The 12,812-nt window shown below is 50.8% G+C and overlaps 1 long non-coding RNA gene across 2 annotated transcripts; it reads left to right on the top strand.

Moving 5' to 3' along the window:
* Nucleotides 1–4,309: 4,309 nt before the first annotated feature.
* On the top strand, nucleotides 4,310–12,781 carry LOC309851283. Of its 2 annotated transcripts, XR_014304710.1 has the most exons (4): nucleotides 4,310–4,405; nucleotides 9,441–9,590; nucleotides 9,783–9,884; nucleotides 12,346–12,781. It is a non-coding gene; the product is annotated as an uncharacterized lncRNA (long non-coding RNA). The 2 variants fall into 2 exon arrangements; XR_014304711.1 differs by lacking the exon at nucleotides 9,441–9,590.
* Nucleotides 12,782–12,812: the final 31 nt, after the last annotated feature.

A 12,812-nucleotide genomic window follows, 5' to 3' on the forward strand; every position in this document is an offset into this window, starting at 1 on the left:
TGCTGAGCGGAGAGCCCGATGCGGGGCTGGATCCCAGGATCCTGGGATCATGACCTGAGCGGAAGGCAGAGGCTTTGACCCACTGAGCCACCCAGGTGCCCCAGAATCCTGGGTTCTTAAACATACCCCAGCACTTCGTTTCATGAAAGGTATGAGCCTCGTGGCCCCAGTCACTCTGGGGCTAGGGTCCATGTGTGTTGGGGTGGCCTAGTACAACTGTCCCGAGCTGGGGTCTCATACAGCTGGCTTTGATGCCCACCCCACCCCTTGGGTGCCACGTGTCCATCCCTTGTCACCCTGTGCCTCGGTATACTGATCTGCAAAATGGGAATCATGGTTACATCTTTTTCGTGGTGTTACTGTGACAATTAAGTGAAACGAGGCACAGCACCTGACCCAGAGGGAGCATCTGATGAATGTTGATGTTCTTTTTTTAATCTTTCTGTTTTATTGAGATATAATTGACCCCCAGCACTGTTTAACGTGTACAACATAATAGCTCGACTTACATATATTGCGAAATGATTGCCACAAGAAATTTAGTTAATGCCCAGCATCTTGTATAAAAAAAAAAAGAAAGAAAAAATATTTTGGGGATGCCTAGGTGGCCTAGTTGGTTAAGCATCAACTATTGGTGTTGGCTCAGGTCATGAACTCAGCGTCCTGGGATTGAGCCCCGCATGGGGCTTTGTGCTCAGCAGGGAGCCTGCTTGTCCCTCTCCCTCTGCCCCTCCCCCTGCTCACACTCTGTCTCTCTCTTATAAAGAAATCTTTAAGATTTTATTATTTTTTTAAAGATTTTATTTATTTATTTGAGAGAGAGATCACAAGTAGGCAGAGAGGCAGGCAGAGAGAGAGGAGGAAGCAGGCTCCCTGCTGAGCAGAGAGCCTGATGTGGGGCTCGATCCCAGGATCCTGGGATCATGACCTGAGCTGAAGGCAGAGGCTTAACCGACTGAGCCACTCAGGTGCCCCAAGATTTTATTTATTATTATTATTATTTTTTAATGTATTTGACAGACAGAGATCACAAGTAGGCAGAGAGGCAGGCAGAGAGAGAGGAGGAAGCAGACTCCCCGCTGAGCAGAGAGCCCGATGCGGGCCTCGATCCCAGGACCCTGGGATCATGACCTGAGCCGAAGGCAGAGGCTTTAACCCACTGAGCCACCCAGGTGCCCTAAGAAATCTTTTAAAAAACCTTTTTTTTCCTTGTGACGAGAACTTCTAGGACCTACTCTCTTCGCACCTTTCAAATACACCACACAATAGTGTTAACTACAGTTATCATATGCGTTTTGACATTCTTCTTATTAGATTTATTACTATTTTTAGAAACAGCTCTGAATGGGAGTTCATGGGGGATAGCCCCGTGGTGTGGTCTGTACCAGCTCTGAGCACCAGAAGTAGAGCCATGCATAATTCTAAACCATCTAGTAGTCATGTCAAAAAAAGGCAAAGCTGAACTGGTAAAATTAACTTTCATAATTTATTTTATTGAACCCAATATATCTAAAATATTATCGTTTTGATGTGTAAACAGTAAAACAGACTCAGTGATATATTAGGTATTGTTTTCTTTTTTCTTTTAAATTTATTTGACAGAGAGAAATCACAAGTAGACGTAGAGGCAGGCAGAGAGAGAGAGAGAGGGAAGCAGTCTCCCTGCCGAGCAGAAAGCCCGATGCGGGACTCGATCCCAGGACCCTGAGAGCATGACCTGAGCCGAAGGCAGTGGCTTAACCCACTGAGCCACCCAGGCGCCCCAAGGTATTGTTTTCATATTAAATCTTTTTTCCTTGTTTTCATATTAAATCCTCGTTCCTGTTTTCATATTAAATCTTTGAGTAAGTGTGTATTTCACACAGCTGTTCTTTCTTTCTTTTTTTTTTTTTTTAAGATTTTATTTATTTATTTGACAGAGAGAGACACAGCGAAGAGAAGAAACACAAGCAGGGGGAGTGGGAGAGGGAGAAACAGGCTTCCTGCCAAACAGGGATCCCGATGTGGGGCTCGATCCCAGGACCCTGGGACCATGACCCAAGCTGAAGGCAGACGCTTAACCAACTGAGCCACCCAGGCCCCCAACACACAGTGAGTGCATCCTGATGCAGACTTAGGCACGGTTCAAACACCCAGGAGTCACCACGTGGCCAACGGGACCACACTGGACCGCGTTGTGTGTCTTCTAGCTCCCTATGTCCTGATTGCCCAGCGCAGGTAACTAGCTATGACAGCCCCTTCACTGACCTCTTTTCCTTCCCTGCCCCAGTCCCCACGTCCCTACTGGCGTTTCCTGGCCATTTCCTCCCCTCAATAAACCACGTGCCCTTGAAGACTTGTTCCAGGGACTGCTTCTGCAAGGATGTGGCCCTAAACAGGGGGTGTGGAGGCTCTTTTATCCTCCCGCTGCTTCAGGGAAGCCGGGAAGAAAAGTCTCTTTTTCTTTTAGAAGGAGTGCTGGGGTGCACAGAGGGCCTGAGAGTTGCTGACTGTCCCCCAGCAGGCTTGTGGCCCAACCACGTGCAGAAGGTAAGTGTTCTCTCTTCCTGCTTGCACCTACACCGGACAAAATATTTTCTAAACCAGGAAAACAGTGTTTGTTTGCTGCCTGTGCCCCACGAAGGTAGCTTGCCTTGTAGACAGTCCTGTCTGGCTGGCAGTGAGATCCCATGGAGGCTGTGGACACAGCCTGAGACATCCGTGAGGGCCAGTGGCAGCTGGAGGGGACTTGGGCTCCCTCGAAGGGCATGATGGGAAGATTGCCCTTGGTTCCCCTAACCTCATATATCCAGCAAGGACAGCAGACAAGATCTCCTGGAGGGGGGTGGGGCAGGGAAGGAAGGAAAAAAAAAAAAAAATCTCCCATCTGTTGAATATTAACCTCTGAACCATTTAACCAAACATTGGCTTCTTCTGTCATTTGATAAGGTGTATCCAGCGAAGGGAGATGAGAAAATTGGGGGGTTATTCTTTTAAATGACATCAGCAGGGAGTTTGTTTCTGCCACAGAGCTCGGAGGGTCCCATCTGAGCCATCACATCACCGCCAGCACACTCAAGGACAGATCTGAGTGCTTTCCTCTGCCTGGGCGTTCAGGCATTTGCTGGGATATTAAAAAAAAAAGAAAGAAAGAAAAAAGAGAAAAGAAAGAGCAAGAGGGATTTGAAAATAAAGCCCATGCACGGCAGGCTGTCTGCCCTGGGCCAGCGCTGCAGGAAGGGTGATTATGGAGGAAGGAATGGTTTGTGTCACCGTCACATGGAAATGTCCGACGGCTTTTCTGCAGAGACAACACCTCTCAGTCTTCCAGAGACTCTGTGTGCAGACTTCCGGAGCTGTCGGGGACCTCCGAGGCCATCTTGCCCGTCCCGGCCCCCTTGAGTGGAGTTTCTTGGTGGGATGGGCCAACAAGCAGTCTAGACAGATAGGGACCTCCAGGGCTGGCCAGCTGGCTTCTGCTGGCAGATCTGACCTGTCGAGAGGACATCGGGTCCTGGACTGAAGCGGGGGGAGCCCAGGCTTTGGCTGCTGTCTCCGGTCCAGCTCTCCCTCTCCTGACCTCCAACTGATGGGAGCCGGTCATCTCCCCAGGCCGCACCCAGGCCTCCTGGGAGGTGAACTGAGTCCTGGAGGGAGTCAGGAGTCTGTTATAAGTGCCTTGTTTGACCCTAAACTAGCTCCTTCTCTGTGGGCCTCAGTTTCCCCGTGGGTCAAAGGAGCTGAATGAGGTGGTCTCCGCGATCTTGTCTCTGCTGCTTGGCGGGTTTGTTCATAGCCTTCCTTCAATGGGGAGGAAGCTGCACTCTCTGCTTCTGCCGGTGGCCCGCAGCTGGGTGTCGGACGTCTTTTCCGCCCTCTTTTCTAGACCTGTCTCCCTGAAGCTTTACTCTGTTTCTCAGGCCCTCCCTCCCCGGTTGCCAGAACTGACAGGGTCTCACTTTTCACCTGTCTCCTCTCCCGGACTCCCTAGTCTTGTACGTTCTACGTCACTTCTCTGGGGGAAGAGGAGGGCAATCTGCTCTCCCTAAGCCCTGACGAGCCCCAGGCTCCGGTCTGAGCTCTTTCGTACATGTTAACTCATTTAACCTTCCCAGCCCTTCAGAGTCAAGGATGAGTCTCACTTTAGGGGAAACTGAGGTTCAGAAAAAAGCATGGCTTGGCCAAACTCCCACACTAGGAAGAGGTAAGCCAGGACTCAGACCAGATCAGTTTGATTCTAAAGGCCAGATTCTTTCCGCTGCATCACAGAACACCTTCCCTGTGTCACTTAGCCTTCTGGAGTCTTCCTGGGCGAGATTCCTTCCTGGGTGAGGCTCCAGGCTCCTTCAGGGCAGAATGGTAGAGCAGGCCAAGCATGGAATCTTCCTCCAAAGACCTACCTCCTCACAGACAGGGGAAGAGGGAGGTAAGTAATAAGTCTCCGAAACTGGTTGGGACATGAGAATAATTAACTTGAGCCCAGGGTTCCCCTGTGTGTGACCTCACGCCAGTTCCATTTTCCATCTCAGGCCGTGCCCAGTTTCATCCAGCAACCTGGCTCACTAGAGTTGACTTCTCTGAGTCCCACACAGCAGCCCAAAGGGGCATAAGGCAAGGTGCCATCACTTCCCACACAGGATAGCTGTGCGACCTTGGGCTAAGTCGCTCCAACTGTTAGAACTTGGTTTCCTCATCTGCATAATGGCCATAATCACTCACCCGCCTTAACAGACAGTGACCGTGAAGGGACTTCATTGGCTCTGATGTAAAAAATGCTCTTTTCCCTCCTCTGTCATAGTGCCTATCCCAAGGGTCACTGGTAACGCAGGCCTGGAGAACATTTGTTGGATGCATACGAGTCACGAACCTTTGGACAGCCCTTTAAAGTTTACCGAATGCCTCTACACTCTAGAAGTCGTCACTTCTCCCAACAGACCTTTCAGAAGGCAGGGCTGCCCTTCCTCTTGGTCTTACAGTCAAGGAAACTGAGGCGCATCTTTTATGGCTCCCAGTGGGCCAAGGGGTTGGGGCGCTTTCTGCTGACAGCTCTCTGTCTTCTTGTCATTTGGAGAGAGCGGGCCTGGAAGGGCAGCTCCGCCGCCAGCTGCGGCCCAGATGTGGAGGCCTGGCCGGCCACAAAGGAGGTGGGTGGGTGGGAACATCCTGCCATTTCCTCCCTCGAAGACAAATGGCTCAGGGGCCACTGGAGGCTCTGGAGGTTGTGGCTGGATTAGGAGGCTCCCCAGAGCCTCAGTGAGGCGGGAGCCATGCTCGTCCTGAAAACAGCTCCTCTGTGTGAGGTGGCCACTGGGAGGAAGCGGTCCGAGGGTCCGAGGGCCTGAGCTCCGTAAGCGGCCTCCCCTCTCCTCAGAGCACGACTCTCTAAATAAGTCTGTTGAAGCCCTCGGTCCTGAAGGCCCTCGTGCTGGTGTGGGCAGAGGCCATCTTGGGCAGCATTCTGTTTGTTCAGTTGGTTTTGCGGGGAGGGAACAGCATTTTGAACTCTTTCTGATGGCTGTGGCGTGAACAGACACACATTCACACACAGAGAACCATACACAACACTCACGCACCTGTACACACGTACACACACACACACCATGCTTGTGTACGCACACGTGCGTTCATCCACACCTCCCAAGACCAGAATTGAGCTCCCTGGAGCCCTCGGAGCTCCCTTAAGCCCCTCAGGGGAGGAGGGAAGGAAGCTGGGTGTCATATATCATCTCTCTCCAAACAGGCGGTGTCCTCTCTGCCCAAAGTGGGGGTGGGGATGGTCGACAACCAGGAACGGGTCTTGGGAAGGAGCCCCTCTGACCCATATTTCACAGACACCCCAGACAGAGCCTGCTGTCAGGAGCGCTGTCTAATTTCCTCTCCTGACTGCCGGCCCAGATCCCCCCAACAAAGAGGGGCATTGTGTCCTCCTCGCTGCCCGGGCATCTGCTCCACAGAGATCCGTCAGGGGACGCGCAAAGGGGATTTGGGGGATGAAGGCGCTGTATCCCCCAGAAGGGCCACAAATTCTTGAGCAGAAAGAGCTCGGTCCGGGCCGAGGGGACCCCCCACCCTCCCAGCAGTCCTCTGGGCCCCCCTCCTCCACGCCCTGGAAGAGCTTCTCCTCAGGTCTTTCAGGGAAGAGGTGGGTGAGGAAAACATTTACAGGGTAGTGGTGGTGGACGAGAAAGCATTTGAAGGGGGCTGGGCCTCCCCACCCTCTCTTGGAAGAAACGCAGCCTTGAGCCCTTGGCCTCCCCTTCTGGGGGGGACTTGCCGGCCTGTGGGGGCGGCCTTCAGGGAAGTAGTCCTTGGTTTTTGCTGCTCGACATCTTTCGCAGGTTGGGCATTCTGGGGAGGGCACAGGGGTCCTGGGAGGCAATGCTGAGCCTGGACAGAACCAAGGGAGAGTGGCTGGCGAGGGGGAGGACCCGGGACCAAGAGCTACTGAAAGTCTTCCAAGAATGCGGGCCAGCCCTGCCCTGGGTGTCCACTTTCTGATTCCCTCCTGGGGACACCTACCGAGAGGCTACTCCTCTCCAGGTGCCAGGCCACTGGGTCAAGTCCTCAGGATGGCCTCCCGTGGGGACTGTATGTGTATTGGCTGCGGGTGTGGGCAGTGCTTCAATAGCTGAATCACGAGCGCAAGGTGCACTTGGACGGGGGGCAGGGGATGTTTGCAGTCACAGTGTGGAAGTGGACAGGGCTTTGCGTTGGGTCAGCAAATCCAAGGCGAACATGGAGCCGGCATCCTCCACGCCCTTGACCTCCATCAATATCCCCTGGGTCTTCTCAGCAGGGCTTCTTATCTGGACAGCTTCGTGCTTTGGAAACATTTTGCCCCAAGTGTCTGTTCATCCTTTGAACTCAAGGCAGAGCAGGCTCTTAGAATGCTCAGGAAATTGGCCCCTAGAGGGTACATGGCTTGCTTAAAGTCACACGGCAAACAAGTAGGAGAGCAGAGCAGAGCCCAAGACACAGGCCTCCTTCTCTCTGTTTTGTATTTTGTTGTCACTGGGTTGCAGCCTTCCTGTAGAAGAAGAAAACTCTGTCTAGAACATAGTGTATGTGTGTGTGTGTGTGTGTGAGAGAGAGAGAGAGAGAGAGAGAGAGAAGAGACAGACAGGGTGGGGTACAGAACAGAAAGACAAGAGACAGAAGAGTCTCTCTGAACCAGGCCCTGTGCTAGGTTCTCTGTAGACCGGACCCCATTGTTCTGGGGACAGGCTACCTCATCTCCACTCACCATGCCCAGGACTTTGCACATAATTGGCCCTCAAGAAATGTTTTCATGGAATGAATGAATGAATGAATGAAGTCACTCAACCCTCCCATCAACCGGTGAGTAAAACCCCATCTCTATAGAAGCACTTTTCAGCAGATGTTTTCATGCACAAGTTCTGGGATGAGAAAACGAAGCTCAGAGACGTGAAGCCACTTCATGAAAGTCACACAGCCAGGCAGTAGCAGAGTCCGTGTGGGAGCTGAATTCAGTGTGTCAGTCTCTGCAGCCCGTGGTGGTGGGGGGTGGGGGTGCAGAGGAGGGAAGGGGGTCTGAGGAAGGGATTCCTCCTCCAGCAATGCAGAGGGCAGGAAAGGAAAGCAATGTGAAAGGAACAAGGGCCCAGAGGCAGGCGGCCCGCTCCGCTCTCTAGCCAGGTGTGCTGGGTGCTTTAGACAGGATTTGTGTTCCTGGAAAACCGGTTTTAAATCACTTTTAAAAACACAAATAAACCCATCCTTTTCAGCCACTGGGGAAGCCTGCAGCTTGAGGGAAGTCTCCAGCACGTTTTCTTTTACACCCCGAGGGACTCTGTAGAGACTGGGGAGTTTGCCCTCCTGGATTTTCTCAGAGCGTGGTCAGTCTGCAGGATGGTGGAGAAATCCCACCACGGGGCTCTGGTCCAGATGAGCACAGCTCTTCAGGGGGGCCCGCAGACCCAGCTGAGCCTGCTGCCTTCCCAATAATGCTGGAGTTAAGCCCAGCCATGGGCCCCAGCTCCGGGGACAGGCTGGAGTCCTGAGCCAGCAGCTCCGGTTAGGAAATTAATAAAGAAAGAGAAGCTCTTGCAGCCAGGCCCACGGTGAGAGACGAGTTAGGTCATGTCTCTTTCTGTTCAATCGGATATTAGTCCCGACCCTGATGTCACCTTCAAGCTATTAAACATCACCCTCAGAAATTCAGCGTGAATTGCTCAAGGCTCTTATCAGGCGTGCCTCTGAGCTTGCTGTCATCAGGGGCCAGGCCGTGATCCTGCTTTTGTGCCAACTTCAGGTCAAAAGGGAGATGTTCCTTTAGAATTCAGTCAGGACTCAGGGCTGGGAGTGGGGGAGTGAGTGACAGAGAATCTTGGTCCTTTGGCCAGAATCAGAGATCATTTCCTTGGGCCACAGAAACAGGATGGGTGGCCAGTGTCTCTCTTTCGGCGTGGCATGGTGGACCTGGTGGACTCAAGAGACCTGGATGGCATCAAGTCATCCAGTCTAACCGGCTTTTGGACCACAGCCTCCCCTACGTCGTGGGCTATGTGGCCAGCAATGGGCACTTGCAAGCTGGGAAGCCAGGCGATGCCAATAGGCTAGCAATTCCCTCTTCCATCCATCCGTCTATGGGTCCGTCCATGCACATGGATGGACATCCAGTGCAATAATTATTTTTTGAGCACTTACTGTGTACTGGGCATCACGCTATCATCTGGAAGGAAAACAGTCAGGGAACATCAGACCACAAATGAACACGCAAACAACAAAGACAAGAATTATAAATTATGGCACTAGCCGTCAAGGAAGAAGACAGAGATCAAAGGGTAGGAGCGGCCTGGGGAGGATGTGGTAGTAGAAGAAGGGTGTCAAGGTATTTTTGAAGGTGTCTGTTCAGGATTTACAGTGAAGGGGACTGAAGGGGTACAACCAGGAAGAGAAGGAACATGGTGACAGCCCAGAGCCGTGGTGGCCAAGAGCTGATGTGATTGGCAATTGCTGTGCTGGTAACTGTACGGGATTAGCTGGTGGAGAATATATAGCTTTAAAGGCAAGGAAAGAAAGCCACCCACCCCGAGCTCTTCTGGTTACTGGAACTAGGATGCTTTAGGGATTCAAATCGGAATACACAGATTTGCTAGACACCCATTCTTTTCTTTGACTAGAGGAGCCATGAGAAATGCATGCATTCTTCCCAGGGCCCCAGCCCTGGCAGGTAGATTTCTGAAGCCCTGAGCCCCACCGGGGCCCTTTTACCGGGAAATGGATCCCCTATTCGCTTCGCTTCCTCTCTGCCTCTCTCTGCAGGGCAGTCGCACACCTGCTTGTCCTTGATGCTCTCTCAAGAATGGAGAAACCCATTACCGAAAAGTTACGATATGGGAATTCTTGGCTCTTTGGATTCCTACCAAGCCCCCCCTGTGTCACCATCACTGGTTCACATCGGGGAGTCGTCAGTGGGTGGTCTTGCTTCTTTCATACAGCTTGGCACCCAAGATGAGGCAGAGGATTCTCACTCCTTTGAGGAGCGGCCTGTTCTAGCTACCGTTCGCTGGTCAACGAGATGCCGGTGCTGCAGCATGGGAGGAGCGCAGGGACTGCTCCAGAGAAACCAGAAAACATTTGATGGACGTGTGTGTGCACCTCTCGTTTCTCCATGAGACTCCCCACAAGAGTTCTTCACTGTGTTTATTGGGGGAATTTAACTTCTCACATTGAAAGAGACTTTTTTCCCTATTGGTTTTAGAAATGAATGTTGCTGCTTGATGTTGAAAATTAGTTGGGTCATATTCGTACATTAAAATGTGCTCTGTGTTCCTTTCCAGGAGTCCCTTCAAGTGCTCCTAGATGCCTAAGTCCTTGGAGAGGGAAAGAACCAGGAATGTAGGAGAGAAATCACATGGGGGCCCGTGTGTGTATGCAGAAGGGTGAGTGGTTTGGTGTTGCTGGAGCACAGAATTGTGTGGCCGGGGTGGTGAGACAAAGTGGTAGAGGTAGGTAGGGACGAGGGCAGGGGAATTTTGGAGTCCGGCGAGGAGTTTTGAACTTTATTTTGTAGATGATGGGATGCCATTGACCGATTTTTAAATCTGGGTTGATCAAAGTTGGATTTTGTGTGTGTGTGTGTGTGTGTGTGCGCGCGCGCGCGTGCGCATGTGGCTATTTTAGGGGATGGACTTTGCAGAGTCTCAGATCGGAAGGAAGGAGAGCTCCTGGGGGGTTTCATTCAAGTGAAAGATGTTGACAGTCTGGACAAAGATCACAGGGGGAATAAGGAGAACCTGCACAGGAAGTGAAATGAGCAAAACCTGGTAATTGATTGGCTCTGAGATGCAAACAGTATCAACAATGTGTCCTCAGTCTCCAGGATGCATGAATGGGTAGGTTGTTGTGTCACCAGCTAATAATAGAGGATTCAGAATACAGAATATGAGGTTTAGAATCTCGGGGTAATGGAGATTTTCCCTTACATATTTTGAGTTTGAGATGCCTGTAGTCACCCAGGTGGTAGGAGCAGTAGGGAGCGGAATATGAAAACTTAAGCTCCCAGGTCCTGGGTGGGGAGGTTTGGGCTGGGGCCAGAATGCCTGGATTCAAATCCCAGCTCTATCACTGGCGATCAGTGTTCACACAGTGGGGCGGCAGTAACAAATGATCCCCACATCTAACGGCTTACGGCAAACTTCTCTTCTTCACTGATACACATGAAGGTTGTGGGTTTGGTTTTGGCTTTGTTCCACATCTTTCTCATTCCGGATCGCAGGCTCATGGTGGAATCCTCATCCCAGCCTTGTGCAGAGGGAAAAGCACCGTGGCAGAGACATGAGGACTCTAAAACTTTCGCTAGCTGGAGCGCTCGGCTCTTCTAGTCACATTCTATTGGCCAAAGCCAACCACATGGACAAGCCTGGGGTCAGTGAAGTGGGGAAGTACACTCCTCCCATGGGAGATACAGCACATGGCAATGATCAAGGAGCCATATTGCCCCAGTGGAGAAAGGAGGAAGTTGTTGGGCCGGATTGTATGCTCTACCACAACCACTAACCAGCTGTAAAACCTCGGTGGTTTACTCAACTTTTCCCTTGCCTTGGTCACCTCATCAGTAAAACAGGAATTCTGGTACTCTTGGGATTGTTATGTAAAGCACTTAGAATAGTGCCCAACACAGTGCAGAGTAAACAGTGTATGAATGTAGGTGGAGGGAAGGAAAGAGGGGAGGAGGAGTTCTCTCTCCATGGGTACAGCGTTTCAGTTTGGGAAGACGAAAAAGTTCTGGAAAGGGATAGTGACCACAGTTGTACAACAGTGGGACAGTACTTAACGACACAGAGCTGTATGCTTAAAAATGGTTAAAATTCTACTTTATGCATATTTTACCCCAATAAAAAACATGTAGGTAGATGGAATCATCTGGGCAGAGCGTGAAGAGTGCGGAAGGCAGTAGGAAGAAGGCAGAAATTTGGGAACTAGCAGTGGGGGCAAAAGCATGGAAGACAGAGAAGGAATATTCTGGATAGACAAGGAAAAAAAGCAGGAGAGACCAATATCCTCTGAAGCCGGGGGAGTAGAGTTAAGACAGAGGGCTGGAATGCTCGAGGTGTCTGTTTTGCTTGTCTTTGAACCTGAACCTTCTCTTTAGCACCTTGATTTTGTGGGTCTGTTTTCCTCTGCCAGCTCCTGATGATGTCATTTCCGGTCAGTGCCCACGCTGTGCCCAGACTGCCTCGAGGCCGAATCCTGGCCTGGTCTCCTCTCTTGGCTCCCTCCCTCCCCACTCTGCAGCCAGTTCTATTTTGTCCGTGGCTAACATCTTGGTGAGACCAATCTTTTTAAATTAAAAAGACATAGGATTGAGGACATTTCTTCTTTTTTATTTTTTATTACTATTTGTGGGTACTGTTCTATTCTGAGACCACAAAACCTCCAAATTCTGAACTTTAAAATTAGGCGGGGACGGGGGCGGCACCTGGGTGACTCAGTCTATTGAGCATCTGATTTTTTATTTTGGCTCAGGTCATGATCTCAGGGTCACAAGATCGAGCCCCGCGTCAAGCTCTGTGCTCGGTGTGAGAGTCTGTTTGAGATTGTCTTTCTCCCTCTTCCTCTGCCTCCCACTACCCCTCAATTAGGGGTGGTTAGTTTATGGTCAAGATTCTTTTATTAACAAAAGAATTCATCTTCTGTTTACAGAACTTTAGTGATTTGATAAGCCGTAGGTGAGGCAACCCGACAGCTAACATTTTATAAGGGGAAAGGAGCACAACACAATTGCAAAGGGAGAACAACATAGTTTTTCCAATGATAATGTTTGCACCCCCACATTTTGAAGAGCCTAAAGGGGGATACCTTGGTCCAAATGATTCCTTCCCTTTTTTTCTTTGTTTTTAGACATCGTCCAGATGATCATCCCACGAACCTCAGAGGGCTGCACACAGAGAGAATGCGGTTCTTAGCTCTGCAAAGAAAAAGGCCCAAGAACTATCCTCTTCTATTGATTTTATTTCTCCAAGAGTTTTCTTACTAAGTGAATTAACCTTGCACCGTTAACTTGACATAATCTTAAGAAAATATATGAAATATGCTTTAGGAAAAAAATGACATGTGCTCTAACCAGCCATCTCATTTGGCAATCGTTTTCCAGAGCTGTAGTCCTTTTGGGATGGGGACCTGGGGTTCTTTTTACATCTGAGTGACTGAATCTACATACAAGAGCTCCAAACTCTTGCTGACCTCCCTCTGCAACCCCAGTTGATATCAGGAGACACAGCACTGAGGCCAACGGGGGTCTCTCTCCAAGGCTCAGGTCACCCCAGCCTGTCTGGCCATGTGTCCTGGAGCATCACCCCAAAAGATCT

The sequence above is a fragment of the Mustela nivalis genome (genome assembly GCF_964662115.1).
Source record: "Mustela nivalis genome assembly, chromosome: 17".
NCBI lineage: Eukaryota > Metazoa > Chordata > Mammalia > Carnivora > Mustelidae > Mustela > Mustela nivalis.